Source organism: Lactuca virosa, chromosome 8, assembly GCF_052849685.1.
Source record: "Lactuca virosa cultivar CGN04683 chromosome 8, Lactuca_virosa_CGN04683_v6, whole genome shotgun sequence".
NCBI classification, from domain to species: Eukaryota; Viridiplantae; Streptophyta; class Magnoliopsida; order Asterales; family Asteraceae; genus Lactuca; species Lactuca virosa.
Genome location: NC_136433.1, coordinates 128,027,933 through 128,049,868, shown reverse-complemented (window position 1 = coordinate 128,049,868; position 21,936 = coordinate 128,027,933).

Below are 21,936 nucleotides of genomic sequence, written 5' to 3'. Positions count from 1 at the left end.
CAATATTGCGAATATATAACTATAATATGTCTGGTAAGTTGAATATGTCGTTTTGCTTATTTAATAAACATGTTTCATTGATTCGACATATAATATCTTCCCTTTGGATTTTTCCAGCAATTTCTTCGATTTCTAATTACATCTTTCAAACATGTATCAAGAAATACTAATTCAATACTGAAATTGCAGAAAACATAGAAAAAATCTGCAAGATTTGAATTCAAATTCAAAGACTACAACTACAATTATTGGTTTGAAATTCAAACTCGTAAACTGCTAATTCAAAATTTGAAATCCGATTATGTTTAAATGTACTCTAATTTTCAAATTCAAACCTGAGAAAATTATCGAATCCATTTGATTGTTTATAGAACTACCCTTTATGAAGCATGTAATTTGATTTTTACGTAGTCATGTGCTGTCGTTTAATGATTGGACCGTATCTTTTTTAGGGCAACAAATTAGTTTTATGCATTTTATATAGATTTCTCTCCCCCGTAATATATATATATATATATATATATATATATATATATATATATAGAGAGAGAGAGAGAGAGAGGGAGAGAGAGAGAGAGAGATGATCTGTTGATGACTGTTTTTTCGGTGAAGACACCTTAAAAAATATAAATCATAAAATCGAACATAGTATTATATCGCAGAGAAAAAAAATTGGGAAATTTTTTTGGATCATTAAAATTAAAGCATAGATCATTTTTATGATCCATGATTCAATTTTAATAATCGAATTTTTTTTTTCTAATTTTTTTCTCCGATGTAGTACAATGCTCGATTTTATGATTTATATTTTTTCTTTTATTTATTTTTTCAATTTTTTTTAGGTGTCCTCACTATATATATATATATATATATATATATATATATATATATATATATATATATATATATATATATATATATATATAGAGAGAGAGAGAGAGAGAGAGAGAGAAAGAGAGATAAAATCGGGTGATGACTCATTTTAAAGTGAGGACACCTTAAAATCGAAATTATAAAATCGAGCATAGATCTATGTCCGGAATAAAAGAAAATTGGATCATTAAAATTGAATCATGGATCATAATGATGCAAAATTAAAAATTAAAATTGAATCAATGATCAATTTTAATGATGCAAAATATTTTTTCCAATTTGTTTTTTCTCCCGGGCATAGATCTATGCTCGATTTTATGATTTGTATTTTTTTTTTATTTTTTTCAATTTTTTTAAGGTATTCTCACGAGTCCTCACTTTAAAATGAGTCCTCACATGATATATATATATATATATATATATATATATATATATATATATATATATATATATATATATATATATATATAGAGAGAGAGAGAGAGAGAGAGAGAGAGAGATAAGATCGGATGATGACTCATTTTAAAGTGAGGACTCGTGAGTACAACTTAAAAAAATTGAAAAAAAAAATCTTTAAAAAATACAAATAATAAAATCGAACATAGATCTATGTCTGGATCATAATGATGCAAAATTAAAAATTAAAATTGACTCATGGATCAATTTTAACGATGCAAATAAAATTTTTCAATTTTTTTTCCCGGACATAGATTAATGCTCGATTTTATGATTTGTATATTTTTTAGATTTTCTTTCAATTTTTTTAAGGTGTTCTCACGAGTTTTCACTTTAAAATGAGTCACAGCAATCGGACCCTATATATATATATATATATATATATATATATATATATATATATATATATATATATATATATATATATATATAAAGAAAACGTATTAATGTTATATAAAATATTTATATGTATAAATCAGTATTTTATATAAAACAGTTTTATTCGTATTTTATATAAGCTTTATTGTACACATAAATATAAATGTTAGAACAAAGTTCAATTAGGATCGTTAGATTCTATGCAGACAAACGATTAAGAAAGTAAATATGAACACGAGAATGGCTTTGAATGTGTCGTATGATTAAAACTTCAACACCTCAGAAGAGCTCGATTAAGAACTTCGACTGTAGAGGTGTTTAGGGTTACAAAAACAATAAACGTAATAATCAACAACGTTAACCTCCTAACGCATACATGCATGCATATTTATAGTATAACCCTACTAGATAATCACGGATGGACATGCCCAATCCGGATACAAAACATAAGCCCAAGACGCAACACAATTAGACTCAACAATCTCCCCCTTTGCGTCAATGGGACAGAAAGCTCACTTCGGCTGAGCTGCAGAAGACTTCTTTATTGTTTTGAACACCTTCGGAATGATAGCCAACAAATGATGACGGAACGTTATGTACCACCGAAGCATGTCCGTGAAGTTCTTTTTGTCTGCTTCTGAGTTCTGCTTGCACCGATGAATAATGTTGATGATGTGCTCCAAGCAGTCAGTTGAAAACAAATGTTTATCAACAAGAGCAAATAAAAATCTGTGAGCTTCGCCTTTTGTAAACATCACAGTAAGATTTGTTGAATCTATTTGCCCCATCTTCATCTTATTCACATCACCTGGTTTCGGTGTTGGCTTGATGGTCGGTTTCTTATTCATCACTTTCGCTATCTCTTGATCCATAGCTGCAACCTCATGGATGTATGAAGCCAACATCCTCTTCAAGTGCTCCAATATCGGCTCATATTCCCTCGGATTTGTGAGCAGGATATTAAACAAAAGAATCCAGTCATGAGGATTTAGATTGGGAAGGTCTGCCAGGGAAATAATCGACACCGAGTTTGAAGACCCTCGAGTGATTTTAAAATTGACATTTACAAACCGCCCAGCAGACGTAGGTTTCAGTACCTTGACAGTGATTATCTTTTGTGCGCTCCATGTCAAGTACTGAGGTTGTCCATACTTCAGATAGAAATCAATAAGCTCTCGGTCAACCTTTGGATGTGGAAAAGGAACCTCAGCAGTTGAATCAAAGCAGTGAAACATGAATGCCTTTCGTGTTATCGGCATGTCGAACTGCGAGTCCTTAGAATTATCACAGTCAAACGAAGCAACAGGTTCCAACCAATAAACACTTGGAAACTCTATAGCTTGATTGATAAGTGCCTCTTTTGTCCATAAGGGAAACAAGGCCTTCTTGCAGTTCAAGACTTCTTCTTCTTCCTTGTTTCTCCTTTCCCTCTCCTCTGCTTCCCTTGCAACCTTCAAGGTTTCATCAAGCTTTTTATCCCTCTTCTTTCGCTTAAGAGCCTCAGCAATAGTTTCCCCAGATTCGTCATCGCTATCATCATCAATCTCCTTTTTCTTGGCTTGTGAACCAGAACCTGAAGCTACATTATCCTTCAGTTCGGTTGTAACTTTGACCTTCGGTTGAGCAGAATCGGTTTCAGTTTTAACCTTCGGTTGATGAGCACTCTCTCCCCCTTGTTTTGGAGCAACGAATTTCTTCGAAACACCCTTCATCTCGTGTAACAATGCAAGGGCAGGAAGAAGTTTGGTAGTGAGATGATTCCTAATGGTCAAAGTGAGGATAGGATCATGAGCACCAAGAATGTTGGTGAGCATATCCTTCACATCCCCTGCACAACTGCGAAAAACAGCTCTCTCTGTCTTCAACAAAGCAATTTCTTTTTCAGCGTGAGCTAGCTGAACCTTCTGAACTTCAATCGAGGATGCTTGTCGAGCAAGTTCTTCCTTCAGAGCACTTTCTGTTGCCAAATCAGCGTGAAGAGATTCAAGTCGAGAATTCACCGAACTGATAAGTGAAGTGTTCTCGGCTTGGATGGAGGAACGTACAGCCTCAAACTTTGTTTGCTCTTCTTGAAGAGACTTGGAGAAAGATTCCACAGAAGCATTCACCTTTGCTGCATTCGTATCAGCATGCCCTTTAAGTGACTCAAGAAAGATCTAAGTACTATGAACAATTTCATTAATATCAGTGGTGGCCTTTTGGCAAGAGGAGGTAGACTCATTAACAGCTTTGGTGGATTTTTCAATGGCATCAGTGTATTGTTCAAGAGCAGTGTCCAAAAAGGCTTTAAGCACAACACCACTATAGGACTTGCTGTCATAAAGTAATTTATCCAATTTCTCATGAACGCGCTGCAAGTGTTGGCTGGTGATAGGAACATCATCATCCTCATCTGTAGGAAGCCTATAGGGACTGAAGTATGTAGAATCATACTCATCATTAGCACCACCGAGAGTGGCACCGGAGTCGGTTGAAGGTGAGGGTGAAAGTGGTGTAGAGGTAACTGGAGGTTCTGTTTCAGTAGTCGCCCCCGTATCAGATACGTTGACTCTTACTGTCGGTTCAGGAATAGTAGTGGTAGTGGATTGGGAAATTATAGGAGGTGGTAAAGGAGTTGTAGAAATAGGAACATAAGAAACTGGTGGTGGTGGTGGAAAAGAAGTTGTTGTTTGAGATGTGGTAGGTGGGGGAATAGGAGCAACCGAAACTGGAACTGTCTGTCTCGGTGATGGAGGAGGTGTTGGAATTTTGTTATGAGGAGATTCGGTTGGAGTAGGAGAACGGGGAGGAGTGTTACCTCTCGGTGATTCATGATGAATTTCTTCTTCTTCATCTTCCTCATCATGTTCTGAACTGGGAGGAGTAGGACTCTTGGATCTTCTCGCCATCTTTTTAACCTTCTTCGGTTTAGAAGAATCCTCTTTGTCAGATTTTCGCTTTTTGGACTTGACAGTCTTCGACTTATCATCCTCTGTGGGCTCTTTCTTGGTAGTAGTCCGCTTCCCTCGGTTACTAGGCTTGTCCACAGCATCTAGGGCAGCCTACTGTTGGAGGAAGCTTGCGGTAATCCGCCATAACTTTACTCTCAGTTTGACACACCGGTACATTGTCTCTGGGATAGAGCCAATGTGAGGAAACTTCTGAGGATCAGAAATGATGATTTTCTTGGTGTGAAACGTAGCAATAGACACAACTAGGACATCCTTTATCACTGGAATTTCCAAAGAATTAATTGCTCTACGTGTAATGAGAGTCCAGAACCGGGCACACGAGATTTCAGAATGCCTCGTTGAAGTGTTGAGGCTTTGCACCACTTGAGACCAGATAATCGTCCCGTAATCGAGATTGATACCACTGTAAAGACCTTATAAAAGGGTCAGAAAACCCTTGCTGGTGCCATCAGATCCAGCACTTCTCTCCGCCAAACTCTTGATGAGAAGAGTGAGCATTCCATTACATGGGGACGGTAAGCAGGACTTCTTAACCTTCATGATTGTGGTAAGCACATCAGTGTATCCCATTTCGTAAAGCATAGAGAAGAGTTGAGTAGTGGTGATGAAGTCTGGTGAAATAACAGAAGAATCCACAGGCAGGTGCAATAGGGAACAAAATATCCCTTTTGAAATTAAAGTCTTATGAGAGTGGATTTGGAAGTAGATTCGTTCCTTGTTCTTGTCATAAGTAGCAGTAGAGTAAACCTGTGATAAAAGTGACATCGGAACGGCTTCTACCTGTGTTAGGGCTAGAACCAGTGGAGAATACTTCAAACACTTAACCACCTGCATCATATACGAATCGTACAGAAACGGATTGAGTTCAATAATCATGTTCTGATTTGGCTTGATCGAAAGCAATGAGGACGAAGCAATTTGATCGTGAACTGATGAAGAAGTCGCCATTGTTGATCGAAGAAAGAGGATGAACAGTTTCAACTTGCCTTGTAATTTGAGAGAATTTGTTGCTGATATAAGACAAATAAGATTAGAAACCCTTTATATACCGTTGCTAGGAGAGAGAAAAATCATCATGATAATGACGCGATCACTAAAACGTCGCCTAAAAAAGCGCGATGTGACAGGTTGGTTACTCCCAGGTATACGTCTGCACGCGTGGGTATAGAGACCGTTCAAATTCACGCGCCCAAAATCTTATCCTCAATCGTCGTTTGAAATTCAGTGTCGCTCCAAGATATAGGATTACCCCTGTTTCGCCAAAAGATAAACAAAAATCGAACTAACAGCAACCAGAATGTTGGAAAATTAAAATTTTCGTGCAATAGAGTGACAAAAGATAAAGAAATAAAGCAAAATGTGTATTAGATGTGAGTGATGTCTATTATAAGACAGAAAGCAGGTGATTCCGGGCAAGAATCGCTTCCTGAAAAATAATAAAAACAGAAAAAGAAAATATTTTTGGATTTTTGAAGTGAACAAAGTGTACAACCGAAACCTTATCTTAAAAGAATGAAGCGAAATAGACCGAGCGTTCGGTTCATTTCGGTTCCATAAAATTCCAGAGCCGAAATAGACCGAGCGTTCGGTTCATTTCGGTTCTCGAAAATTATGGAGCCGAAATAGATCGAGCGGTCGGTTCATTTTGGTTCCTTAAAATTCCAGAGCCGAAATAGACCGAGCGGTCGGTTCATTTCGGTTCTCGAAAATTATGGAGCCGAAATAGACCGAGCATTCGCTCCATTTCGCTTGTTTAATTTTTAGTGAGAGATTTGAGGATTCGGTACAGACTCTGCTTCCATCATTCCCAGGCCTTGTAAAATTTTATTAAAACTCGCTTCAGGCAAGGCTTTAGTGAATATGTCAGCCAGTTGATCAGAGGACCGAACGAAATGTACTTCCACGTTCCCATCTTCTACGTGGTCCTTGATAAAATGATATCTAAGTGCAATATGCTTGGTCTTAGAGTGTTGCACAGGATTGTGACAAATCCTTATTTCACTTTCTGAGTCAAAATAGAGAGGAATCTTCTTCATACTCAGCCCATAATCTCTTAGTTGACTTTGAATCCATATGACTTGAGATGTGCAAGATGCTGCTGCTATATACTCAGCTTCGGCTGTTGAAAGTGACACCCAAGTTTGTTTCTTGGACTGCCAGCTAACCAGTTTTCCATCAAGAAATTGGCATCCACCTGTAGTGCTCTTTCGGTCCAGACCACAACCTCCAAGATCATCATCAGAAAAGGCTTGAATGAAGAATCCAGATCTAGCAGGATACCAGAGACCGAGAGATGAGGTTCGCTTCAGGTAACGGAAAATATTTTTCACCGCCACCATGTGAGGTTCTCTTGGATTAGCTTGAAACCTGGCACAATAACAAACAGAAAACATAATGTCCGGTCTACTAGCTGTTAGATACATTAGGGACCCTATCATTTGTCGATATAGTGTTATGTCAACAGCAGGTTTTTCCAGAGAGGGTGTTAACTTAGTGCCAAAAGCCATAGGAACCTTCACTTTTGAGTCTCCTGTCATGCCAAATTTTGTTAGCAGGGTCTTTGTGTACGCCTCCTGGTTGATAAAGATACCTTCTGGTCCCTGTCTAATATTCAAACTAAGGAAAAAATTAATCGGACCCATTGTGCTCATTTCAAACTTAGTCTCCATCAACTTCCTGAATTCAGCCGTTAAGCTAGGATTCGTGGAGCCGAAGATGATGTCATCGACATAAATTTGAACTATCATTAGATGTTCGCCTTCTTTCTTTCGGAAGAAGGTTGGGTCAACCGAACCTTGCTTAAATTTCGACATTTTCAGAAAGCGACTTAAAGTTTCATACCAGGCTCTCGGTGCTTGCTTCAAACCATATACCGCTTTATCCAGCACATAGCAATGATCAGGGAATTTTTCGTTCACGAACCCAGGAGGTTGCTCAACATACACTGTTTCTTCTAGTTCTCCATTCAAGAAAGCGCATTTGACATCCATTTGGAAAACTTCGAAGTTTTTATGAGCAACATATGCCAGGAAGATTCTAACTGATTCCAACCTAGCTACTGGAGCGAAGGTTTCCTCATAATCTATCCCTTCCTCTTGGCAATATCCTTTCACCACCAAACGAGCCTTGTTGCGAATGACATTCCCCTCTTTATCTAATTTATTTCTGAAGACCCATTTTAAGCCGACCACTGAAGCATCCTTTGGTGTGGGAATCAGCCTCCAAACTAGGTTGCGTTCAAACTCATGGAGCTCATCTTGCATTGCTTGAACCCAATCAGAATGATCAAGTGCAGCATTAACTGTTTTCGGCTCGACCTTGGAGATAAATGAATTAAACATACAAAATTCAACTTTAGAGAATAATGCAGTTTGTTTCGCTTTCAACTGTGTACGAGTGAGAACTTTCTCAGATGATTCTCTAATAATTTGAGCTTTGGGATGGTCCTTGGTCCATTTCACTAACGGAGGATAATTTGGGTCATATGCTGGATCCAATTCAGCATTCACTTCCTCTTCAAATTCTGATTGATCACCCTTGCCTTCGTCAGTTGCATTCTCTTTCTCCCCCTCGACGGGCGAAGTGTAACCTGTGGCAGCATCAGAGTTTGCATCCTCTGTGGGAGTTGGATTCTCCCCCTCGATTGGACCTTTATGAGTTGGGGACGGAATTGGATTCTCCCCCTCGAAAGATACTTCAGTTGTATTTGGTGCTGATGAACTCTCCCCCTTAAACAATGAGCCTCTGTTTGGAGAGTCAGTGGAGGGTTGACCACCTGTCGGTTTAGGAGGTTCAGTTTCTATTTCTTTGGCAGCTTCATCTATGATCTTTTTGAGATTATCGATTTTGTTATCTGCCGCTTTCGCTTCTGAGTGTACTGCTTTCTCTGGTTCATCAAATAATCGAATGTACTCCTCGAACAAGTTTGATATGGGAACCAAGACTTGTCCTGATGCAGGAAAAATTTCCCCTAAATCACTTTCGCTCCTTTGAACTTTCTTCATGTAATTATCGTCAAAGGTTACATAATATGTTTCTTCAATTCGTTTGGAGCGTTTGTTCAACACTCTGTATGCTTTTGATGTTAGCGAATAACCCAGAAAGATTCCCTCATCGGCTTTGACGTCAAACTTATTTCGGTTCTATTTAGAATTGAAAATAAAGCACCTTGAACCGAATATGTGGAAAAATTTGACATTTGGATTTCGATTGTTTAAGATCTCATATGGAGTGATTGAGAATCTTTTGTTGAGCAAGGACCGATTCTGAGTATAGCACGCGGTTGCAACAGCATCAGCCCATAAGTATAACGGAAGTGAAGCGAAACTGAGCATGGTTCTGGCTGCCTCACATAAAGAACGGTTTCGTCTTTCAACAATCCCATTCTGTTGTGGTGTATAAGGGGCCAAAAAATTGTGAGTTATCCCCTTGTCAGCCAGAAAGTCCTCAAAATCGTTATTCTTGAATTCCAGACCGTTGTCACTTCTGATATTCCTCACCGTCTTTCTCAGCCGCACTTCCGCTTGCTTGATAAATGTCTTTAACTTGGGAGTTGCATCTGATTTCTGCTTAAGAAAGAAAACCCAGGTGAAGCGCGAAAAATCATCTATAATAACAAGAATGTACTTACTCCCACCGATGCTCTCGATAGCCGAAGGTCCACATAAGTCAATGTGCAATAGTTCAAGAGCTTCAACAATCTTTGTATTGATTCGTGTAGGGTGGCTCTTTCTGCTTTGTTTGCCCATCTCACACGCTGCACACAGATGTTCCTTGTCAAACTTGAGAAGAGGGAGTCCTCGAACGTGATCACCAAGCACCAACTTATTAATGTCTTTGAAGTTCAGGTGCGATAGACGTCGATGCCATAACCAACTTTCATCAGTGTTCGCCTTTGACAGCAGACATATTGCTGGTTTTTCTCGTATTGGGTTGAGATTTAAAGGATACATCTCTCCCTTGCGTTCAAACTTTAGCAGAACCTTTTTCGATTGCTTTTCAATTATTTCAGAGCCCTCATCATCAAATGATACTTTCAGGCCTGTTCCCACAACTAATTATGACACACTGATGAGGTTATGCTGTAATCCTTCCACATACGCCACTTTTCGAATTGAGAAATCTCCATTGGTTATCATACCATATCGCTTGATTGTTCCATAGGAGTTATTTCCATACTTTACACACCCACCATCTTTTAGGGACCGAAACTCCCTCAGTTCTTCCTTTCTTCCTGTCATGTGACGCGAGCAGCCACTGTTTATATACCATTCATCATCGAACTGCTCGTCAGTAATTACCTGCAAATTCAAGCAGATTTAGGAACCCAAAGTTTCTTGGGTCATGGTGAGTTTTTCACAGAAAAGGAATTACAGTGGAAATATCAACCAAATATGTTCTTTTTACTAGAGTCGTTTGATCTTTTCTTTTAATGGTATACACCTTGATTTTAGTTTTATCTTGTTTAAATTTTGGTGTATAAGTTGGTGTGTTGTTAGATGGTTTAAGAATTTTCTTTTGAATTCGGGGGTTAGCTGACTTTTTCTTATTTTGGAACTCAGATTTTGATTTGAGCTTTCCCTTTCCTTTGATGTCCTTCACTGAATTTGTTTTGCTATGGGAGTTAGAAGGACCGAATCTAGACTTGGGACCGAAACTTGACTTTCGGTTCTGAGAGCCCATGTGGGGACCGAAACTTGTCTTTTGGTTCGGTACGCTAGTTTGGGAACCGAAAGTAGATGTTCGGTTCTGAGATTTGGAATAGTAGGAATTTGGGCTGAAATTTTCTTTTCCTTTCAGTTTTTCCTTTCCTTTATCCGTTGATTCTTTCTTAGGAGGTACGTAGTTGGGATTTTGAGATTCCCAGTGACGTTTTCGCTCATTCAGATTCTTTGCGTATCTTTGATTTCTTAAGCGCTTCTGTTCAGCTAACTCCTTTCTGTGATTTGTGGATATTGAAGCTAGCCTTTGGCTTTTCCTTTTGAGTTTTGGTTGTATTTGTTGGAATAGTTGGTTCTGTCATCGGTTCTTCAGGGATTTCTTTAGTTCCACTTGTGCTTGGTTTGTCGAAACTTGAGGGTTTGTTGATGGGTTCAGCGACATATCTTCCTTTAACCCTCCATGAAGTCTGCTCAGATAAGCCTACGGTTTCGTCTGCGTTGTCAATAGGAGCAGACCAGAAGTAATTGTCGCATTCTTCAGCATTATCTTTGTCGACCAAGATTTTTAATTCTGCCATTTGTTTAGCAGTGACCCCTGTAACTGCATATACCTGATTCGACACAGTTTGAACTTTTTGATAGACCATAGCTTTTTCCTTGAGTTTCTGTGTCTTGTCTTTTGACAAGCGAGCGAACTCAACCGAATTTTCAGATATGAGGGGTTTCTCATTCTCGGTTTCACTCTTCATGAACTCAGAGCAATCAACTTCGTCTTCTACTGAGATTTCACTCATCTCACTTTCCTCATCAAATTCAGACGTATTTTCTAAGTTCATTTTACTTTCTGAAGTCAATTTGGCATTAGACAAGTCAAATGATTGAATAGTTTCAGACTTAATTTTTAACCTATCATTTTCATCTAAAATATTTTTGAGCATGCATTTGTGTTCCTTAGAATCAATGAAGGTTTCTATCTTGTCCAGTCCAATTTTGTAAGACATGGATGTCTCTTCTGATGATACTACTGATTCACATTCTGCTATGACCTCATCCTCCTTAAATTCAAGGAAGGGTAAAATCATCTTATGAATCTTCTTTCCTATCTCACAACTTAAATGCAATTGAGCAATATTAGAGTATAGACGCTTAGCAATTAAAAAAAATATTCCTTTGTTTTAAAAACTTTAAGTTGTCTCTTTGCAAATAAATATTTTCATCCCTAGCTCTATTTAATTCCGCCTCCTTCAGCTCAATCCACATCCTTCTCTCCTCACTTTTTGAAGACACCCTGCTGAGTTGGTCAGTTAGGTTAGAATTCGCTAAGAGAGTTTGCATGAGACTACCACTTAAGTTAGAAAATTTAAATTTTAATTCTTTTAATTCTTCTTCATAATCTGTTGTTGGAACTTTAAGTGCTTCAAGGATGGATTGTACCTTTTTGATCAGCCGATCGCAGTCGTTGATTTTCTCACTTACAGGCTTGGCTGCAAAACACTTGTCCTCAGTCAGGTTCGGTTCCTCACTTGCACTTTCGGTTGATGAACCAGCTGTGACAATTAAACACCTTCCAGCCGAACCTACTTCCTTTGCCACATAATCCTTTCCATGAGTGGGTTTTCTCACCTCTTCATCTTCAGAATCGGTTGACCAAACTTCAACGCCACCGAACTCATCTTTATCTGCATTCTCCTGCACAATTAAGGCATTCATAGAACTATTAGTCGCCTTCTTTTTCTTGATCTCTTCCAACTTGCGCATATAGTACGCCTCATCATCTTCACCATCTCTTTTCTCAGCCATTTTCCTTAGCATGCAATCTTTGGCAAAGTGGTTCTTGCCGTGACAGTAATTGCAGTCGAACCCAGAGTCTCCTGCAAGCTTGCTCTCCTTCTTGTCTTCATCCTTTTGAGAAGAGATTTTCGCTTCATCCTTCACCTTCTCAGAACTGTAACTTCCTTGCCAGTTTCTGTTCTTGTTGACAGGAAATTTTCTTCATGCAAACTTCTTTGGATTGGTGACCATCATAGCATACTCTTCGCTTGTAAGATCACACTCAGACATATCAGACTCTTCTTCTTCTTCTGCAATGCTTTTTCCTTTTGAGACAAGGGCTAGCGATCCCACACCAGAAACTACCTTTGCTTCTTTGGTTACAACACTCTCATGGGACTTAAGTATTCCCACAAGTTTCGCTAGCGAGTAAGATTTAAACTGTTCATGCGCTTTCACGGTTGAAACCACAGCCATCCATTCTGGTCTCAGACCGTTCATAAAGGTCACCTTCTGCTCGATCAACTTTCTTTCTATTCCATGCTTGATCATCTTACTTAGGAGATGATTGAACCGATCGAAAGTTTGTATGAGTTTTTCTTCTGGTTTCTGTTCGAAAACTCCAAATTCTGACAGCAGCAAGGTTTGAATGGAGTGTTCCAGATCTTCATCAGTCGAATAAAGTTCTTTCAACCTATCCCAGATTTCTTTGGCTGTCGTGCATGAACCAACCAACCGAAAAGTGTCAGATTGCAAGGCGAATCTGATCATTCTCATGGCCTTCACGTTACACAGCAACTTGTCTTTCTCATCCTGTGGCCTCTTCTCTACATCCGCCACCAGCTTGTTATATTCCTTTTGGGACTTAACTGTCGTGTTCGTTCCTGAATGAACAAACGGCCCAAGTGTGATAGCTTCCCAGATGAGATAGCCATTATTTTCAGATCCAACCACGTAGTCTTCAAAGTGATGCGCCCATACTTCATAGTCTTGAGTGTAGAGAATGGGTATCTTGGTTGTAGATCCAATGCTGTTTGAGATGTTGATGGGATTTGTTTGCGAATCTTCGTGAGACATGGTGAGCTGCTAGAATCAAACCTGTAAACTTGAGATTAGGGTTTTATCTGAAACAGAGTTGCCGTCGATATGAAGAAGACGGCTTCTATTTATACGATAAAAGCGGAAACCCTAAAGAATTCTGAATACAGAAGGAATGTGTATTGATCACACAGTCTCCTGCTCTGATACCAATTGTTAGAACAAAGTTCAATTAGGATCGTTAGATTCTATGCAGACAAACGATTAAGAAAGTAAATATGAACACGAGAATGGCTTTGAATGTGTCGTATGATTAAAACTTCAACACCTCAGAAGAGCTCGATTAAGAACTTCGACTGTAGAGGTGTTTAGGGTTACAAACACAATAAACGTAATAATCAACAACGTTAACCTCCTAACGCATACATGCATGCATATTTATAGTATAACCCTACTAGATAATCACGGATGGACATGCCCAATCCGGATACAAAACATAAGCCCAAGACGCAACACAATTAGACTCAACAATAAAGAATACATATTTGTACATATAAAACGTGTTTTTATTTACATAAATACATTTTAAAAAATATAAGTTACGGTTTTATATATATTTATAGCGAAAAAAATAATTTTTATATATAAATAATTTTTACATATAAAACGTATTATTTAGCAATGAAAATTTAAAAAACTCTTAATAAATACTTATAAAACATATTCTATAAACACATAAGATAGGTTTGTGTATATTTATCAATACGTAAAAATACGGTTTTTATATTTTAATTACGTAAATTTTTTATACTTTAAATATCGGTATTATCCGAACGTAATATCCACTATATTCATTTTGCTCAAACAGTTAACGCTCTTGTAAATTCAGGGAGTTTCTAGGTTCAATTCGTGGTCGCTCCAATTATCATTTTAATTGGTGAAAATTGTAAATATATAAATGTATGGATACTAAAAAAAAAAAAGAAGCTTTTCCCCCTCCCGTTAGGGTGTTGCCTAGAACACTACAAAAAAAAAGTTCCTTTAAGGTATCCTCACGAGTTTTCATTTTAAAATGAGTATTCACAGGAACCGAGCCCTATGTGTATATATATATATGTATAAAGAAAACGTATTAATGTTATATAAAATATTTATATGTATAAATAAGTATTTTATATACAACAGTTGTATTCGTATTTTATATAAGCTTTATTGTACACATAAATATAAAGAATACATATTTGTACATATAAAACATGTTTTTATTTACATAAATACATTTTAAAAAATATAAGTTATGGTTTTATATATATTTATAGCGAAAAAAATAATTTTTATATATAAATATTTTTTACATATAAAACGTATTATTTAGCAATGAAAATTTAAAAAACTCTTAATAAATACATATAAAACATATTCTATAAACACATAAGATAAGTTTGTGTATATTTATCAATACGTAAAAATACGATTTTTATATTTTAATTACGTAAAGTTTTTATACTTTAAATATAGGTATTATCCGAACGTAATATCCACTATATTCATTTTGCTTAAAAAGTTAACGCTCTTGTAAATTCAGGGAGTTTCTAGATTCAATTCGTGGTCGCTCCAATTATTATTTTAATTGGTGAAAATTGTAAATATATAAATGTAGGATATTAAAAATAAAGAAGCTTTTTCCCCTCCCGTTAGGGTGTTGCCTAGAACACTACAAAAAAAAAAATTCGTTCACGGTCATAAATATTGTCGTTAAACAATACGTAAGTTGCCACCAAAGGCTTCTAGTCCAACGATACTAGGTGTTGTCATCCATCATTTAGGTCGAGTGTTCAAGTCTCGTTCGGAACATATGGTGTTAGGAGTAGTTTAGTAGGAATAGACTAGATTTGTTGTTCAAAAAAAAATGTAAGTCACACCTAAAAGTGATAGCGACAACAATACAACTTATAAAATTAAGTACCAAAAATGTTAGTTGTTCAAAAAAAAAAAAGGTAAGTCGCACCTAAAGGTGATAACGACAACAATACAACTTATAAAATTAAGTACCAAAAATGTTATACATATCCAATACATGCAAAATTTAATAGCAACAATGTTATAAACATAATTGAAGCTAAGAGAGGGCCGGGGGGATGGCCCCCCCTGATTTTTGGCATTCTAATACCTATATTATATATATAATAACTAGTAGGTGATCCCGGCTTCGCCGAAGACATTTTTTTTTTCAAAATGGACCAAAAGTGTTAAATTCATAATACAATAAAACTCAAGGCGACAAACATAAAATACAAAGGACCAAAAGTGTCAACTTCTTAAAACTTTTGTGGCGAAATTATGAACATAAAAATTTCGTCGATGATTTTTTTTTTTCAAAATGGACGAAAAATGTCAACTTCTTAAAATAAAACTCAAGGTGGCAAATATAAAATACAAGGGACAAAAAGTGTCAACTTCTTAAAACTTTTGTGGCGAAATTATAAAACATACAAAATGGACCAAAAGTGTTAACTTCTTAAAATACGACTCAAGGTGGCAAATATAAAATACAAGGGACCAAAAGTGTCAACTTCTTAAAACTTTTGTGGCGAAATTATAAAACATAAAAAGTTCGACGAACATGTTTTTTTTTTCAAAATGGACCAATAGTGTCAACTTCTTACGACTTTTGTGACTAAACTATCAAACATAAAATGTTTATGTTGCTAACCATTTTCAAAATGGAGTGTCAACTTCTTAAAACATTTGTGGCTAAACTATCAAACATAAAAGGTTCCTGTTCCTAATTCCGTTAGATTTTAATATGTGACCAAAAGTGTCAACTTCTTAAAACTTTTGTGGCGAAATTATAAAACATACAAAATGGACCAAAAGTGTCAACTTCTTAAAATAAAACTCAAGATGGCAAATATAAAATACAAGGGACCAAAAGTGTCAACCTTCTTGGACCCCACGGTTATGATTTTAATATAAAAGGTTCCTGTTCCTAACTCCGTTATGATTTTAATATGTATATTAATAGATTTATTGTTTATTAAACCACGGTTTATTATAGTATATAGTAATGATATATATGTAATTGAAAAAAAAATTTAAAAACTTTGCATAATCAACAAATTGGTTATTATTGATTATTAGGCACGTAAATCCGTTCTAAAAAAAGACAGAAATTTGCTGAAAAAACCAATAACAATTCTAATAAAATTAGGATACTGATTTTAGGAAACTAAAACTCTATACAAGAAACACCAAACAACAAATTTAACATCCAAACTTATTAACTAGATAAGAGATCATCACTTTGTTTCTACCGGAAATCATACCCACTGTCGGAGTGCTCATCTCTGCTGGAGTTCACCCTAAAAACCCACTGCCTGAGTTCACACGGGAAAAAACCCATTGCCGGAAAACGTACCCACTGAGTTCTGGGTCTCCGATCGACAACCGCCCTTGTTGATTTCTGTTACTCCGGCCCGGCCACTGACAGATCAATCTCTAACCACACGGTGCAAGTGTGCGACTCTCCAATCTCTTCTATCCACCATATATGTAAGCTTTTTGGTTCTCTAGTTCTCTTTCCTACTTTCTTTGTCTTTCTCTCCCTGTAAAATGATAACATTTGAAACTTAGAAGAGATATAGGCATTAACTGTCAAATTAAAAGGCTACAATTTTTAATTGTATAATATTATCTATTATTTGTTTCCTTTTAGAATATTTATTGTTTATTTATGTAAACGTTTTTACATCAGTGGTGGAATTTGATTATTTTTTAAAATATACATAAACCATATTATTTGTTTCTCATAAATTCTTTTAGAGTATTTATTGTTCGTTTATGTAAAAGTTTTTAACAAGAGTAGTGGAGTTCGATTATTTGTTAAAATATACATAATCATATGTTCACTATTACTTTTTATATTATTAATTTTTTAGTTATTTGTTAACTATTTATTAATTATGCCATGTAGAGTAAACCAAAATGAAAAAACAATCAACATTTGATGTATTTTTAAAAAGAAAAAAATAAAAGTTCTTCTCAAGTACCCTTAGAGCCATCCCCAAATGTTATAGATGCAAATACTCCTAATGATGGTGATCCTGTGACTGCGAATCAACCCAAAAAACCTTGTCTTGAACTGAATGATGTCGATCTTAATACACTAGAACGAGATTGTAGTTTGCGTATCCAAATTTACGATTATCCAATCAATCAACGAGACACAGTTCGGCGAGATTATATGAATCATGGCCCATTTCAACAAATACTTTCTGAATATCCAAAATCTGGACCAGAAGACCATAAGCGTAGCTTTCAAGGTTCTTGGTTGAAGCAATTTCCATGGCTTGAATATTCACAGAGTTCAGATGCTGTGTTTTGTTTTCCATGTTCCCTTTTTAACAAACCTTCTGGAATAGGATACTACGTGCCAACGTTCTTTTACTATAGATGGATTTCAAAATCGAAAGAAAGTATGTGGGAAAAAATGTGTTTTTTTGCAGCATATGGGAACTGAGTGTACATTTTTTCACAATGTTGCTCAAAAATTATATGACGATTTGTTAAATGTTACTCAAGATATACGAAATACGTTTGAGAAATTTACAGATGAAGATCGTAAAAAGAATAGATTGAGATTGAAAGCTATTATTTACGCAGTTCTTTGGTGTGCTTTTCAAGCAGTTGCATTTAGAGGTCATAATGAAAGACCAGATTCCAATAATAAAGGAAATTTCCTTGAAATGTTGGAGGTAATTTGTTCTTTTAACAATGAGATGAAAGAATTGTTTCGCACTGCTCCTAAACATGCATCATATACATCACCAACAATTCAAAAGGAGATTTTAAACCTTATCTCTAATAGGGTGAGACAGATGATTTGTGAGGAGATTGATGGTGGAAAATTTTGTTTACTTGTTGATGAAACACGCGATGAGTCTAACAGAGAACAAATGTCTATTGTTTTGAGATTCGTAAATAAAGACGTCGTTATTATGGAGCGTTTCTTTGGAATTGTTCATGTTCCTGACACTACATCACAAACTCTAAAGGATAGAATATATTTTCTATTGAAACATAACAATCGCGATTTTAAGTCGATAAGTGTATGATGGTGCAAGCAATATGCGAGGTCATTTCAAAGGGTTGCAAGCATTAATTTCAAAGGATTGTCCATCTGCATATTATGTTCATTGTTTTGCTCATCGATTGCAATTAGCATTAATGACAACTTCACAAGGAGTTATTGCCGAGCAAAAGTTTTTTTTACTAAATTATATTTTGTTATCAATGTTGTTGGTGCTTCTTCCAAGCGCTCCTACCAGATAAAGAGATGCACAAGCCGAACAAATGGTATATTTTAAATCTATTGGTGAGTTAGAGACTGGTAGAGGCCTCAATCTGATTGGTGCATTACAACGGGCTGGGGATACCAGATGGGGTTCTCACTTGAAATCAGTTTCAAGCTTAATCAAAATTTTTAGTCCGATTTGTGAGGTTTTACTTAAAATATTGAGGATGGCACTGGTTCGATCAAAGGAGATGCAGATTCAGCATATGAGACTATTACTACAGAATTCATTTTTGTTCTACATCTCGAGAAAGAAATAATGGAGATCACATATTTACTTTGCCAAGCTTTACAAAGACAATCTCAAGATATACTGAATGCATTGAGGTTAGTTGGATCCATGAAATTGCTATTGCAAAAAATGAAAGATAAAAGATGGGATAGTTTTCTCTCTCATGTTAAGTCATTTTGTCTTGAACGCAACATCAATATCCCTGATTTGTCTTCTTCTTACTTTAGTAGAGGGGCTCGATCTCGTAATGAACATAAAGATCATACACTTGAACATCATTATCTAGTAGATATTTTCATCGAAGCGATTAACTGTCAGTTAATGGAATTAGATCATCGGTTCAATGATAGCTCGATGGAGTTACTCCATCTTTCAGCAACTTTAGATTCTAAAAATTATAATGAGCCTTTTCGAATTGGTGATGTATGTTAATTAGTAGAAAAGTTTTATCCTGAAGATTTCAATGAAACCGAGAAAAAGCTTTCGAAGATGCAACTCCAACTATAACATCCTGTTTCCCGTCATTTCTAATTTCAGGACCGTAGGCTGGAAGTCGATTGTGTAAAGGATTTGGGTATTAAATAGGTAATGTTTATACCTTTTGTAAGGAGGCAATGATGGTTATGAGATTTAAACCTTTGAATTGTGTTTTGGGCCGAAGGGTAGAACGGGAAAAGTCATGAGCCGGGTTCTTGCATGAAATATGGATTTTTATTCGAGAATTTTTGAGTCCAAGATATGTAGATAATATTGTAGAGATCATTAATACCTTTTCGTGGATATAAAGAACGTCGAAAACGGATCTGGAACGAAGAAGTTACGACGTTTGAAGTTAGGACGATTTTTGGGTTAGCCGCGTATGCTGGGCAAACGAGGAGTACGTTGGGCGTACTAGGGCATCCCTAGTACGTTGGGCGTATGCGATCAGTGCCCAACACTATTTTCGTGGTTTGAGCCCTATTTAAGCTCCTTAACTTCCCCAAACCCACTCCATTCTCAGCCTCCACCTCTCCAACACCCTCTCTTGAAACCCTAACCCTAGTTTGAGCCTTGTGAGCAAAAAGAAGGTGTTTTTAAGTGCTTTGGAGTGTTCTTGGTGCACCTTGGAGAATAAGGAATTCACTGAAGAAGAGTTGGTTGCATTGAGGCTTGTAGATCCAGACCTTGTTCGCCTTGATCTTTCTTATGGAGGTATAAAGTTTGAATCGTGATGATGAAATTGTTAGATCTAGCTAGTTTTGGTGTTATGAGTTTTTGGTATCTTTAAGTGCATAAAGTTTAGATCTTGGAAGTTTCTGACCTTGTTATGGATAAAGTTGGGAACTTTATCCATCTAAACATCATATTGATTCAGATTTAAATGTTGGAGACTTGGACTTAATGGATTAAGTTGGAAAAGATGCACTTTTGGTCCCTTTTATGACTTAGAGACTAGATCTTGTTTGTTGGGACCATTCTAATGGATAAAGGTGGAAAATTTATCCATTATGGACCTACTAGGAACCATAAAAATGTGATCTTGGTCCTTCTATCCCTTCCATGCAAGATTTGTGATGTCTTAATGGATTAATAAGTTAGGGTTAGCTTTTGGACCTTCCCTACCCATGGAAAGCATAAAGGTGGAAACTTTATGACTTAAGACAATTTTTTGAGGCTAGATCTGAGTTGGGTGAAAAGTCCTTAAGGGATTAACTGCTTAATGGAAAGAATGAAACCATCTCGAGTACGCTGCGCGTAATTTTCGTACGTTGGGCGTACTGAGCCATCCCATGTACGTGGGGGCGTAAGTTGAGTATGCAGGGCGTACTCAACCAGCCTTGGACTTTGACTTTTGTTGACTCCGTTGACCGTTGACTTTTTGACCAAGTTTGACTTTAGGTCAAACTTGAGGGTTTTGATTAGTGATTAAGATTTTATTTGGTTCTGATGTTAGTGGATCCGCAAAAGCAAGCAATGTAGTAGGGAGCGTATCACAGTGTTCTCGGGTTTCATCATTTCAAGTGAGTTTCGCCTCACTATAATCGTGGGTCAAAGGCACTAATGCTGGCTCAATAATTTTGTTTATCTGTTAGTAGAGGGATGCCTTAGGACTGTATATAGTCATGTAGGATAGCCTAATGTCACGGACTTGAATCTTCAAGCTCATCGTGCGACACTTAGTTCTCAAACTAAGTCAGCCTAACTCGAAACTTCAACACAAGAACAAGGAAAGAAGGAAATAACTCAACACATGAAAGCTCTTTATTTCTCAAGAGAACTCAACTCAATTACAAGGTGAGGAGAAATGAAATGGGAGAGCTTTATTTATACAAGAGGCAACAACTACTAGGAACTAAGGGACATCTTCTAGAATGTTTCTAGAAGATGTCTCTTCATGATCCTTCCATGGAGCTTCTAGATATCTTCTAGAATTTTTCTAGAAATGACTATTCTAGAGACAAAAATAATTAGAGAAAATATCTAAATAAGGCGGGTCGTTACATTCTCCCCCACCTATTTTGTGACGTCCTCGTCATGTTTTCATTTCGGTATCGCTTAATCTCGTCTTGAAATTGCCACAGTAAGTCTTCGGACCAACTTGCCTCGCTATCCAGTAAATTCCTCCACTTGATTAAGTATTCTTTGAAGCTCGGCACTCCCCGCTTTTGTATAGTTCATTCCAAAAGTATCTCCTAAATCTCGCCGTCGAAGGACATAACGACCGTTGTTGGTGCGCGCTTCGATATCCCACGTTGGGAATCTTCTGAGTCTTCGTGATACGGCTTCAGCATGCTGGCGTGGAAAAACCGGATGAATCTTCAACTTGGGTGGGAGTTCAAGTCGATACGAAACTTTCCTTACTCTCCCGATCATTTCAAATGGTCCTTCATATCTTCGCACCAAGCCCTTATGTACTTTCCTCAATGTCTTGAATTGTTGTGGAAGAAGTTTCACCATGACCCGGTCTCCAACTTTGAATTCTACATTCCTTCTATTCTCATCTTCCCGTTTCTTCATTTTGTTAGCTGCTTTTTCTAATGCCGTTTGAGCCATGTCGGCTTGTTCGTGCCACTCCTTTGCCGATTTGTAAGCAGCGAGGCTATTTCCCTCATATGTTGCGGCCAAAGCATTTGGGGTTAAAGGTTGTCGACGCGTGACAATCTCAAAGGGACTTTGACCCGTAGCTTCTCTTCTTTGCATATTATAAGAGAATTGAGCAATATCAAGAAGCCTCGCCCAATCTCT